General features: G+C 26.7%; 1 protein-coding gene across 1 annotated transcript in view; it reads right to left on the reverse strand.

Moving 5' to 3' along the window:
• The window catches only part of LOC105360616 (pancreatic triacylglycerol lipase), a 55,969-nt gene extending 41,771 nt beyond the window's left edge, over positions 1 to 14,198 (reverse strand). Inside the window, exon 1 of the mRNA XM_011497564.1 lies at positions 14,141 to 14,198. The gene's annotated coding sequence lies outside the window, so the exon portion shown is untranslated. The remainder of the gene's footprint in view (positions 1 to 14,140) is intronic.
• Positions 14,199 to 14,680: the final 482 nt, after the last annotated feature.

The following is a 14,680-nucleotide window of genomic DNA, read 5'->3' on the forward strand; positions in this document are numbered from 1 at the left end:
CTCTATATATATATATATATATATATATATATATATATATATATATATATATATATATATCTCGTATCGTGTTTTTCGTGTCCGCAATGGAAGGTAAGCGGCACTGTTACGCGATCAACGGAGACGCGAATATGTACGAAAAATCTCTCCCGTGGACGAGACCAACGCACGTCCTTGGCTGCCTTATCTAAGGCCATGGTGATACGGGGGAAAGGCGCTCATTTGTTTGCCCCAAAGTATTGACCTTATCCTTCCTAGGCGTCGAGTGGCTGCAGCGCCTTTTCACTTCGTTTCTTGCACGGGAAATTCGCGAAACTGTCCATCGGCTAACATATCACTTTCAATACGCAATAATGATTTTATAATGTATTTATAATGATATTCTCGACTTTTAAAAGGGAAAATAGATTTTACCTAAACACAGCGACCGTTAAATAAGAGATTTATTTTGATAATATCCTAATCAGCATAATATTTTCCTTTGAAAGGCTAACACGTTTGATATCTCTAATATGTTCACATAAATGAAAATTCTAATTTGGTATTTTGGTAATTCGAGCATTTGAGTGTTGTGGTAACTTCTTCGCGACATCGGTTCATCCATCGGCGGCTTATTTTAAATAGCAGATGTATAGAATTCGTTTCCTTCTTCAAAGAAAAGAAATTTTAATTTGCATAAAGAATCAACAACATGCTGCAAGAGCATACTACACAAATTTTTAATTATTCATAAACATGCCATTAACCATTATAACATTTCTCAAACTTGTGTATTACACTTATATATTACCAATACGCAAAAACCACAGTTAAACTTTATTCAAAAAAACAAATTCAATACATAAGATCGAATATCTTTTAAAAATATTTTTTTAGTTGTTTATTATTTGTTCTCTTTATTAAAAGCTACATTATTTATTGTTAAATTATTTTTCGGTCTTTGAAAATTAGTTTTCTTTGCATTGTTATGTATATTTATATAATATATATATATATTTATTGAAAATATTATAAATTGATTGTATACAAATATTTTTAAACTATATTTCTAATTCAAATGTTTCAAATAAAAACTATAACAGATATGTAAACTATTAAATTATTACTTGAATATTTGTATCTGAAAATTGAATTTTGTAATTATACAGACATATAAAAACTGTAAAAAATAAACAAAATTCTCGTATGAATAATTTAGCTAAATTCAGTTAAAGTTCATCTCATATAATCTCAATATATTTTCGAGTTATGTATGAAAATTGTGTGTGTGCGTGTGTGTGTGTGTGTGTGTATTTATGTAAATTATATCATATATAAAAAACGAACTTGCCTGATTTCTTGAAAAAAAAATCTTATAAAATCAATATTCTATCTTAAGCTAAAAATATGTATTTCGATTATTACGGATATCATCATTTAAATTTAATGTATTTTTAAGTTTTAAAATTTTAATTATACATTCTTATTTCCTTATATATACGTCTGGAAAATATCGAGCATAATTATAAAGAGTAAAATAATTGTAATAAAAATAAAAATTATACGCTAGAGTATGATCATTAATTAAATTGTTCATGATATCAAATAATACATTAATTCAATAAATAATTACAAATCACATTATACATTAAAATTTGATCATAAATTACTATCTGTTTGACAAATTATTTAATATGAAATAAATAGTAATGAATATATTGAACTTTATAAATGTGCGTGTGAATCTTTAGACTGAAAAAGAAATAGTAAATTCAAAATGTAAAAGTAAATAGTAAAATGAAATAGTATTTTAAGATGGAACTTTTTAAACTATTGAATTTATATACAACACATTAAATTCAGTAACATCATATGTTTACATATTTGTTAAATATATTTGTCTTAACAAATTTCATTCTTAAAATAAATATTTAATTTATATTTAATTGTATTGATTTATTTGTAAAATATTTTTTCATTACCGTTTAAAACATCGTACTTTAAATAATTAAATGAGTCGTTTTAATTTTTACTGGGTAATTAAATATATTTAATGGTTTTAGTTTTATAAAATTATATGTCATCCATAAATTAAGATTACATTATTATAAGGAAAATTATTAGCTGCCCGATTTATCAATTGAAACTTATTTTTATTATGCTTATAAAATCATTAAAAAAAACATTATTTCAAATTTCTCGTTAATTTTATCATTGTTCTCTTTCTCTGTGTGGGGGGGGGGGGGGGGGGTGAGTGTGGTACCTCTATTGTCAGAAAATTCTTGAAAATGTAAAAAGTTTTTATGTATCAAGATACTCTAAACGATTCAATATAGCTTCATGACATATTTATGAGTTAATAGAAAAATTTCAATACGTAAAAATATATAACATTTAAAAATATTTCAATCAAACTTATTTCCTTGTTTTTTATTTTATTTATTTAATAATAATAATATTTTTTTAAAAATCTAAACTTTTTTGTTATAAAAAAGTCAGTTTCTTTTATATTTTACTAATTTGTAAAGTAAGACTGTTAATTTTATAATACTTTTATATAATATTCTATAATTTATTGAAAATTATATTCGATTTTACTCTTCTTTTAATTTAGATAAATCGTGATTCTCGTATTGCTGTTACAAAAGAAGTTTGACTAATGTACAAATTTTTTTATTAATCGAATTACTTGGATAATATGGTTATTAACATTCATATTTAATAGGGATTAAATTAGAAATTTTGATGAGTATTCATTTCGTAATGATCGCGATTTTATATCATTTTTAATATATTAGTGGTTAAAATCTAATCACTTGTGTATTTACATTAGCTATAAAAATAAAATATTGTATTAAATGATTTTGCATTTTACGGTAAACATAGATATGATTACATAAGCATTATGGCGATCTTACCAACTTTCGAGTAAGTGATGAAATATTTTTGAAAAACTTTTTTTAGAACTAGCGATGAAAGTAGCGTCGTTTCTACATTTACATTTGTAAATTTCAAGAACGGCCAATCATGCAAATATTATAATATTTATAAATCCAATACTCGTTTTGCTAATTTCTCAACATTCCACAGTCGACATTAGATACAAGTACTTTTAATTTGGCTTTATAGCCTTAGCATAATATATAAATACAGATATTAGGAATTTTCGTTTAAAAAACATTTAAGTATTGAATTCCAACTTATTCACTTTCTTATATCATTGTATATAATAAAATAATTATTCTTTTTTATTTGCGAGCAATTATAAAAATTATCTATCATTATTGCGTCGATTAATTTTAACTAAAATATTCAAAAGAAACTTTTTATACTATACCATCTTTTTTTAGAAATTCTTTTATAATAAATTTGATGCATTGTTTATAATGAAAGTGCGTTGCTACACTTTATTGTCAATACAATCAATATTATACATGGTTTGTTAGAAAAATTTAAAATTTGATGATGTACCTTTTATCTACCGACAACAGTCAGTTATGCAAAGTACAATCGGGAATAATATTTAAAGTTTTGCTTTTTTTCCATATGAACCAAATTATTATAACATTATATTATTATTATAACATGCAAATAATTAAAGATGAAGGTAATATAATTGATGCTCAATTGATAATTTTTACGTACAGAATTGTAAGCTTTTATACATGTTACATCCTTTTTTCAGAGCAAGTCGAATTTTAAGTTTCGCAAAATCGTCTGGCGATTTTCGTTTTGATTATTTTTCTCATTTCGTTATGTCTTTCGTTTCAGAGGTGTTAAGCTAATTGCGCAAGATTTGCATAAGATGCTTGTTATGTTGAAAATTGATGATAATTATATAAAAGGGTTTATCGATCTAATTATTTTTTTTACATTTTCCTATCCTTTATACGTGTAATATTTAAATTTATAAGCCCTGTTTACTGCATGAATGCAAACATGTTTTTTCTCAATTAAAATTTATATTTCCAACTGATACATTATATCTCTAATCGCGCTATATTTTTACTCTAGACTTTTTATATTCAAATATAGCAAAACGTAATTGACCTTGATTTTACGTTACTTTGAATTTAGAAATTTCTTCCATTCTAAAAATCTAGTTTCCGTAAATCAAATAAAATAAATCTGAAATTTGTGCATGAGGAATTCATTTACACCTCATATAGATTTTTATACTAAGATTATTTACACGAAATAGTAATTAAACATTATCGCATACAAATGTATTAATTGTATGTAGTAATTATTATTTATTATGATTAAATAACGTTACAAATATATCTCAAATATATCCATGTGGAAGATTAATTACAGAATTAGATATTTTCGAATTTCTAATTTTTATTACAATTATCGTTATTTTGTGAAAGGATTGTTAATTGTAATTAAATGAAAGTTTGTATTCATAATTAATTTATGTTGATAAACTTAAAGTGAAAATGCTTTTAATAGTAAAGATTCATGTTGAAACTAAATTTAGTTGAAAATAAAAAATTATATTTATGTTTAAATTTTATCGTTTAAATGATAATCGTAACATACCAATGCTTTTTTCCTTATTAACACACACGCGCGCGCGCGCACACACACACACACACACACACATCAATGTTTTCATTCTAGAAGATTGATAAATTGTAATACGAATAATCTAATTTGTTTTTCCGGAATTTGCTATTCATATTTGTACTATAAATAAAAACAGTAACAATTATGAGCATTCAATTATAGAAATATAAAAAGTAATTTTTTATTCAGCTGAAAAAATAGAGAATTTTTACCATTACGTATATTAATGCAATTTTAATTAAACTTTTAATTTACACGATTAATTTTTTATATAGAATTTACGCAGAATACGTTTTCTACAGAATACGTTTTTTATACAGACGCATTTCTTAAATATTCTCATTTTTATGAATGTAACATATCAATATCCTTTATATAATGTTACTTTATTCATTAAAAAGTTGTTATTTCAATTTAATCGAAAAAAATTTTTTTCCAGATTGTGATATGCATTAAAAATTACTCACTCATACCGACGCGTGGATTGCAAATCAGTAAATTAAAATAGTTTTGGTTCCTCCCTCCATCCATTCTGCCAGTCGATACCCAACTTTACGCTCAAATAAAAAATTATGTGCCACATATCCAATGTTATGAAATGTAATGTAATGATAATGTCGATAAATTTAAAAAACAGTTTGAAAATGACGTAATATTAAATTGGGTTCATGCAGCAGCTTACAACGAAAAAGCGTAATTTTTCACTGCACAGTGGAATTTCGCTATTTCCTTAAATACCAATCGAAGCTTAATTTAACATTAATTACCGTGCTTTTGTAAACCCTTGATAATGATTACGCAAGGCAATTTTAATTAGCCGAGCAAAGAGCAGCGGCACTCAATGTTACCCTTTTCAACGCCACGGAATACGACAGTCTTCGCGGAATAGAAAGTCCGGTTATCACAAATGTCTGTTTAGCGTTATCGGTATTAGCGTCGCTCTTACATTCGCACAAAGCTCTGGCTTCCTCAATGTGCGCCTAATAAAGCCGCCAATTAAATAAATAAGCATCTCGCGAGTAGCGTAAGAGTGATACAAGTTATGCTCATCCGGCGTCATAAAGCAAATGGCGTACCTCCGCAAATGCAAATACCTTCCGCATTCCAGGACGATCGCTCGCAACTTTCTTAGTGAGCATACGGCGATGAAAAGCGGGGCTTATGTAATAATGCCCCACCTCCTCGCGAAGAGGCAGAAGGAGCCAGTGGCCTTTACACTGACCCAAATACCGACAATACGAGAGCGTGATGCCCGATTAATAAGACACACGACGCGACGTCGCAACGCCCTTGAGGGTGAGTCCAGGAGTCTCTTCGACTCGAATATTCGAGGCGCATAATCCCGAATGTTAGTTTTGACGATTCCTGCCGCCTTTATCATAAGTTGTCCTCGTTAGAAAACAGAAATTAGGCTAATCCTAATACTACCCCCGATAGTCCCTTTACACTCCTAACGTTACTCGTTGTTATTTTTTTAATGAATCAGCTTTTATTGGAATCTTTCATTAATTGATGACAAAAAAAAATTACCTTGAGCAAAGTAAAACTTTCTTTTTAATCAAAGAGTGGTGTCATTAGTTTCAATGTGGCACTCCTAATGTATCGTTAAGGCAAGTGTTTTTATCAAAAATTTTCTTTCAAAGGCCTCGTCATATACTCAATATTATAAAATGAAAATAAAATTTTTATATAAATGAAATTTTATGTCATTTCAATGAAAAATTCAAACGAAAAAGCATTATTTACTTAAAATGGCATTTTAGTTAGTTATGAACTAACTGTGTAATTTACGTAAATTAAATAATAAAACTCTATATGGGAAGTCTAAATACACATATGTGCTTATATAATTTATTATTTTTATAAGTATTATGAATAGTCTAGCTTATTGTATTGATGATGTTTTTTTTTTTTTACAAAATAAATTTCATACGATACAATCATTTGACCGCGCATTCATGAAATATTAAAATTATCATACTTAAATGAAATGAACCGCGACGCAGGCATAGAGAAAACATTTGTCGTAAGATGACTTGTCTCTGTTATTATTAATTATATATTAAATTACATTCACGTCACATTACAATATGGCTAATTTGACGGTGTCATTTTCAATCCTTATTGATTAAATGCTTTCACCTTATATTTACTTTGTTAAGTTACTTTGCTGAATTTATAATGAGTGTTAAGGTAATTTTTAAAACAAATACAGCGGATTTAATATTAAAATTAGCTAGCGAATGTCATTATTATCTGTTATTGACTTTCCAATATGAACGAGCCGGCATTTCTTTTCATCCAAAACCTTAATCTCTGATTAGATTAAAAACTCTTAAGTGAAAATGTCACTCGGATGAAATTCAAGATGATTTTATTTTCATTCGTAGAAATTTAGAAAGCGATCTCTCATTTTCAACATTTATCCTCAACGTATACTCATATCGGAAGGTTTCATGAATTTAACCATTTATTTAACGATGAATTTATATTAAGTGCTCGTGGAAATTATGTCTAAATGTACTTAGTTATATCTGATACTTGTAACTTAACAAACAAACAAACAAAATCATTTGTTGAAAGTAATTAATTTAAAAATTTTAAAAAGCTGGTCGATACGCACGAAAAATTTTACTCAACAAGCACCTACGTATATAAGATAGAATATAATATAATTTAATGTAACACAGCAAAACGTAACGTAACGTACTATAATATAATGTAACGCAATGCAAGATAATACTATATATATATATATATATATATATATATATATATATATATATATATATATCAGTACGAGTATTCGCATACTAAGCGAAAATAGTTTATAAACTCGACCTGTATGAAATACAAGTTTTTTTGCACAAGTCACCAATTACTATAGAGGCAGAAATTTTTTTTAAAATTTTTCATCACCTTAGCTTCATTATATTCCTTTTTAATTAAAAGCTTAGTTTGTCAGTTGCTTGTATCGCACATTGGAGGAGGCATTTGCTTATCCTCATTTAATAATTATATTGATGCCGAAAGCCGAATAAACTAAGGATTAATGTCTTACGGCCAATATCTAATATCTACACTGAGCGAGAAATAAATACCACGCAAAGACTTAACTGCACGACCGATTTCACGCAACACTCACGAACGTACGCGAATAATGAGAGATCGGCTGGGAAAGTTGTTAATACGGTAGCTTTCGACGTATGATGACTTTAATTTTCTCATTTACTATGATGTTAGTTATTTGATGTAATGCGCACTATAGTATCGATAATCTATTAAATTTCACTTTATTGTTGTGACTCGTATACGTTGAAAAAATTATTAAATCGCTCCTCTAAGTTTATTTTCATGAAATTTTTGTTTTTGTTTTTTTTTATTCTTCTGTATACAAATGTTTGCGTACGCTCAATTATATAAGAACATTGTACTTAATGATTAATTAAGTGCTCGATGGTGTACGATTGAAAACGCAAAGGACAGGCTATCGATCTGTTTCCATATCAATTAAAAGTGTGCATATCTATTTATAAAAAATTCAAAATTATAAAATTATCATATAATTATATGTAATCATATCGAAATTTCTTTTCTATTATATCGTTTGAGTTTCTTTAAGAAATACTAATTAAAATTTGTTTGTTTTTACGAAAGATCACAATGTGCTTTTAATATTTAGTATTTTACATATAAATGTTTCACAACATACATAAATATGCGTATTTAATATTCAATATATTAATAGGCACATATTATTAAGCATAGTTAATTTTATAAAAGCTAACTAAAATATTTTCTTACTTTTATCCTGAATAGTATTTCAATTATAATTTGAGAAATTTTAAAATAAATAATATACGTGAGTTTAGGGGATATTAAAGAGTTTAACAAATCGTACAATACAAAATGAAATTAAAATATTTTTTATAGTCTGCTATAATCTAGTACTTAAATATGTATGCAATAAAAATAACTTAACAATAATTAATTTATTAAAACATAAATTATATTCTTTTTGAATGCCCAAATTTTCATTGTACAATTGTACAATTGTACGGATTAAAATAAAATGTTTATGTACAAAAGTGAGCGTATCTTGTAATATATATTACTTTTTGCAATTTTCCTAATTATTTAAGTACTAAATGAAAGAAAAAATTTTATTCAAATTGAATTATTCTAAAATATTTTCATATTTATACAATATTTTCAAAATATAAAATGATTGTTATAGAAATAGAATAAATAATAATTTTTTTTTTTTTTTTTTTTTTTTTTTTTTATAAAATTAAATAGCATGTTGAATGTCATAAAAATAAATTGTGTAATTGTAAAAGTAATTGAGTTCATTTTACTTTTATGTTTCATTTTTTAGAGTAAAATGAATTTTACTTTAAGCAAAAATTTACTTTTTACTTATCGTGAATAATTAATATTGTAATTATCAATTCCAAATATGATTAAAACGTATTTTGATTCCGATGGAGTGTTAATTTTACGATAACAATTGCAAAGTAATGTACCTTTATGTACATTAAGGTAAAGTAATAACCCAATAGATACTATTACTCAAAAATGTGCATGTTATAAGCAAATTAAAATAAATGTCGAATAAAAAAATAAGACCTCCCATTGCAAATAACAGCAAACAACTGCCCATGATTTAAGTAAATAATAATAATTATCGTTATTGTAGAGAAAGTACATATTTTTTTGGCGTTTAAAAATATATTTTCTATTGACAACAGTTACTTAATTCAAAATATAGTTTCTCTTTGTGGTCAAGAAACATGAGGAAAAAAAGGACTAATGATACAAATTGGATTTTCTCTGATTATACTCGTTCCACTGTGCCTAAAACGAAATTTATAATATATAAAAGCATATATGTGAAAACACAGTTGCACTTGATGAATTACACGTGAAAATACATCGTTATGTAAGCCTGATCGAATCACCGTTAACCAAATATTACTGTAATTCCATTTTCATTATTTCCAAATAATAATCCACAATTAGTGATTTATATGCAATCAAGGTTCGTATATTATATTTAATTGCTAATGTTATGTAGCCGTGCGTCTAAAAAAAAATTCCTCGCACTTGTATTGGTTGAGAACGTCTCGGTTGAATTAATATCCACATTAATGTAAAAGCGAAACATTTTTGCGAAAGAGGAGGGAGACAGGCTCATTCATTGCACGTCTCGAAAATTAACTTATAAGAACGACTGAATTAAGGTGATTTACACATATCTCGCCAGAAAATATAGTCGAGTTCCTTACTCAGCGCTTGGACTTTGCATCCTATTTTCCTGGACATCAAGTTCCACGACTTCACGCTGCCCGAGCACGCATTCATACAATGAGAACTTTATTTTCTTGCGGAAGTGGCAATCTGTTGTGAAAGGGGGAGGAGGGATGGGGAATGGGAGGGGGGGGGGTCGGAGATTCGACTACTCAATCTACTCAAAGATAAATTGTATAAGATTGATTAACCATTGAGGTGGTGCAGACAACTGTATGGGAACAACTATATATGAAAAATAAGTGGGAGAAACGAAATCGATGGGATGAGAGAAGGAAAAGAACACGGAGAAAAAGTCGAGCGCTACACGTATTGATTACTTTTTATCCATTCAATTTAATCAATATTATTTTGTTATTTGTTGCAGTGGAAAGGTGCCCTGCTTTGTATAGAGTCACTAATTGGTGAAATCGTTTGTGATCGGCTCTAACTTCCTCTGTTATGATTGCACGAGAAGCCGCATAAAATGTGCATTCTCAAATCACAAACTTATGCTTTTAACGATTATTTCTCGTTTCTTTAAAAATTTCTTCTGAAACTGATATTTACTGCGTTCAACTCAAAATTATTTAGAAAGCGGATATTTTCTTGCATTCAAAAAATTGTTTTCTATAATGCAACGAATAGGGTAAAAAAATTTATTTTGAATAAAATTTCTAAACTGTTTTTTTTTTAATTTCCAAATATTATAAATAAATTAAATCGATAAAAAAATATATGCCAGGAATTTAAATATATTTTAGAATATAATTCAATAAATTTAATCATACGTCGCTTATACTATCGTGCATTAACATATAATATCAAATAGATTAGTGGATCGTGTATCTTTATTGAAAATCAGTATTTTCTATAAAAGTCATCAATTGGTACATTAATTAACCAAATTAATGGCAAAGATGACAATTGCAATTATTTTATTATTCAGTTTTCATCAACTTTACAATCAAACAAATAAAATATTTCCTTAAATCATAGCGATTTTTTTTTTTTTAATGAGCATATATAAATTTCATTATATGATATTTCATAATTTATAGTCATAATCTAAAAATATAATTAAGATCATTTATTTCAAAATACTCTGACAAAATCACCGGTGCAGTTTTTATTTATTTGAAGGAATCGTACATTTTATTATCTATTACTAGGACATTAATAATTTCAGCGAAACTATCATTTTCTTATCAATTTTATTGAAAATCATATAATTCTTATTAAAGATCAGTGATTTGCTAGATTATAAATTACCAAGTTAGCTATAATGTCCTACATTGGATTTATCCTAAATTACCAGCCATATTATTTTCTTGGAGCATAATTTTCTAGGACGTATCGAATTTTTTAGCACCATTCCTAGTTTCTGGTCATTTATTTTTGAAACCTTTTTCATTAGAATAATCAAATATTCAATAAATGATTATGCAAAATAACATAAATAATATCTATTTTTTCTGTTCTCGATATTCTAATTTTTTATTGGTTGTTTATACAATTTAAAAATTATTTATTTGAGTTTCATCTAATTATTCATAATATAAGAAATATATTGCTATATTACATAAATTTAATAGCTACTTTTCAATGAGTAATTCATTAATTATATAAAATTCATATATACGCTTTATTAGTAAGTATTTATGAATTCTTTGTAAATTGAATGTGAATGAAATAATGTTTAAAAAACAAAAAAAAAATTTAATATAATTAGTTTATTTGTGGTAAAAGAATGTTAATATTTCAAATTTTTAATAAAATTCTAATATTCAATAAATTTATTAATATAAGGGTAATTTAGACATATTTAATACGGAGAATATTTTACATTACTTAAACCATTAAATTTTAATTAATGTCGAAAAAATCAAATTACCGTTTTTATAGGAATTTAAATTGCCTATTAAAATAAAATAATGTAAATAAATTTATAGGTGCGTTATTAATCTTTTGCATTATTAATTTGAAATTCCTTTTTTTTCTTAAATTACTTTGATAGAATAAAATTTAACGTACTTGAAAAATACTATTTGTAATATTATTTATCTGTAAATATATCTGTAAATGATTATTTAATATGAAATTGTTATTGTTCGAAGAAAAAAAAAATTATTACACATTTGTACAATGTTGATAAAATGTTATAAATATTGTACATAAAATATTTTATTTTATTACAACCATATTAATTATAACCATATGTAATTTAATACTTTTAACTAAATTGTTAAAATTAAAAATTTATTAAATATTCCATTACAGCTGTAGATTGACCGTGCGGTAATGTAAAATTATTTTATTCAAACAGTTACGATGATTTTTAATGTAGATAAAAATTTTAATTTCAAATTAACTTTATAAATTATACAACACGATTAATTACTAATGACGCATGTACGATTTAATAATATGGTTTTAATAACGAATATAACAGTATGATTTTTTTGTTTTTAATACTTTATAGAACTTGTAAATTTAATAGCAAAGTCGTCGATTTAAATATAAGATCTAGATGATTCATGCGTATTCTATAGTTTTAGATTTTTAATTTTTGTCGATAAATTAATGCACAAAAGTTATTGTATAAGATGAATATTATTCTATTTTTATATAATAAGCATCGAAATGTATTATAACACAATATTTAATTTATCTATTGTGTATTGAATATACATATTTTTCTCATTAATTTGATGATAGTAAGAAAATCAAGATTACTTTGAATTTCATTCTTCTTTTTTAATTCAAATTTTTCTCAAATATACAATTGATCATTGTGTTATGAAATTTTTATGTATACCCAATTGAAGAATATAATCGTATTAAAAATAAATAAATAATATTTATGTAAAAAAAGTAATTTTATCATGAAATTTGTAAATATTTAAATGTCATATGTTTGTCATATTTATATTAAGTATTTATATTTAAAATAAGAGAAACTGTTTTGCAGTGAAAGGAATTTAACTTCGACATTTTATTTTATCGTGGGCTTTCTCTTTGAAAAAGCACCGATTTTTGTATATTAAATGAAGTTTGATGAGTAAATATTATCTACAATGTCGCAGGATATGATGATAAAATAAAAATATTAGTAAAATATTAACCAAAAAGGAAGGGAATAAATATAGGTGTTCCGCTTAAAATATATATTATATTGAATGTTCCTTCTCTAATTGTCACATGGGAGTTATCTTAATCGGATTTAACAATATGATTATCAAATTTTTTTTAAGCAAAGTTTAAAAAATGTTTATATCTTATATGTGTAAAAAAACGTTTACACGATAAAATTAATTTTAATTCTTTTTGTGATCATTATTTTTTTTTTTAACGTTATATAAAAAAATTATTATTAAATTTTTGAAAGTTTGTATGTAATTAAGAAAAATTTTTAAATATATTTCTACTCTTTAGATATAATTATTAGTTACAAAGTTTCATAGAAACATTATCAAACGTTATTAAATATCTGCATCTTTCTTTAAATAATACTTATCGAACAGGGTGTATATTATTATAGGCTTTACGAATATCAAAAAGATTGCTCTTAGGATAATTTGAAAATTTAAATAAATGTTCATTAAGTTCATTAAAAAATTTACTACCAAGTCAAATTGATGGATACACTTTCATCGCATGAAAGCATTTAATTTATGCGAAAAATTCCAATGAGATATTAAAATTATGGTGAAAATTGCAATATGCAGGTAATTAAAATGTATGAGTTAATATTGTATAGAAAAGAAAGAAATATAAACTTAAATCCAGTGGAAGAAAAAGCTTTGATGATTCATCAGTGTGGTAATAATTCGTCTTCGACACTTGCTTTACATGACAAGCTGTCAAACTATTAACATCAATGTCAAAATCTAGTAATTTACGATTTCTTATCAAGCTTTCTCCTTGTTACAATAATGCTCTATGTCACTTACATTAGTATTAACATTGTACGAATCAACATGTGTGGGGAAAAAATTGCCTAAAATGCTCACACTTGGCATAATGAAAGCTATTACCCGTAATTCCTCGTTTAAAATGCTCCCCTATCCCATTGTAGCTTACTTACGACCAGGATCCTCGCGTCAACAGCTTCCGCGGGAATGTCGACAACTTCGATGCAATGCGTGCGAACAAATACCCACCCGGAAAATGAGAGATAGGGCCAAGCACTTGGTAGACGGGATAGAAATAGCGCGAAAGTGAGAAGGAATGCAATAAATAGAGATAAAGAAATTTGTAAAGAAAGATAGCGCGTGTACGTGCGTGAGAGGAGACTTACCCATAAAAGGAGGAACGGCTAAGTGGGAAAACTGCGCTGACCAGTGCCCGAGTGAAAAGCCATGCAACCGGAGCTACGCCGCACGGATTAATAAACCGATTAGATTATACCGTAGCGATTATTGGATTAATGCCGTCAGCCTCTCTATCCGCGCGTCCTTTTTTATCTCGGCGCAGCGCCTTTTCCGCAAACACGTCGCTTTAATTGGCCGGCGAGCGTCTGTAGCGAGTCGACACGTGAGTCGACGTAAAATGAAGAGCGATCGCGTGTCCAGGTAATGGAGAGTGGAGACGGCGATGATGATGTCGGCGACAGTGTGGGGATACTCTCTAAATTCTTCGGATTAAAAAGTCACTCGATATGTCACTTGGAGCCAATTCACTATTGGTTGTGTGTTTTACTTCGCCCCCGTTGATCAATAAGTCGAACAGATTTTATTTCGCCATTTTTGCTAATATCTCATCATTTTTCATTCTTATTTAAAAAAATAAAAAAATAAATGATAATAATAATAAATTATGAAGAAGAAAAAAGAAAATG

The sequence above is a fragment of the Ceratosolen solmsi genome, unplaced genomic scaffold, assembly GCF_000503995.2.
Source record: "Ceratosolen solmsi marchali unplaced genomic scaffold, CerSol_1.0 scaffold47, whole genome shotgun sequence".
Lineage (NCBI taxonomy): Eukaryota > Metazoa > Arthropoda > Insecta > Hymenoptera > Agaonidae > Ceratosolen > Ceratosolen solmsi.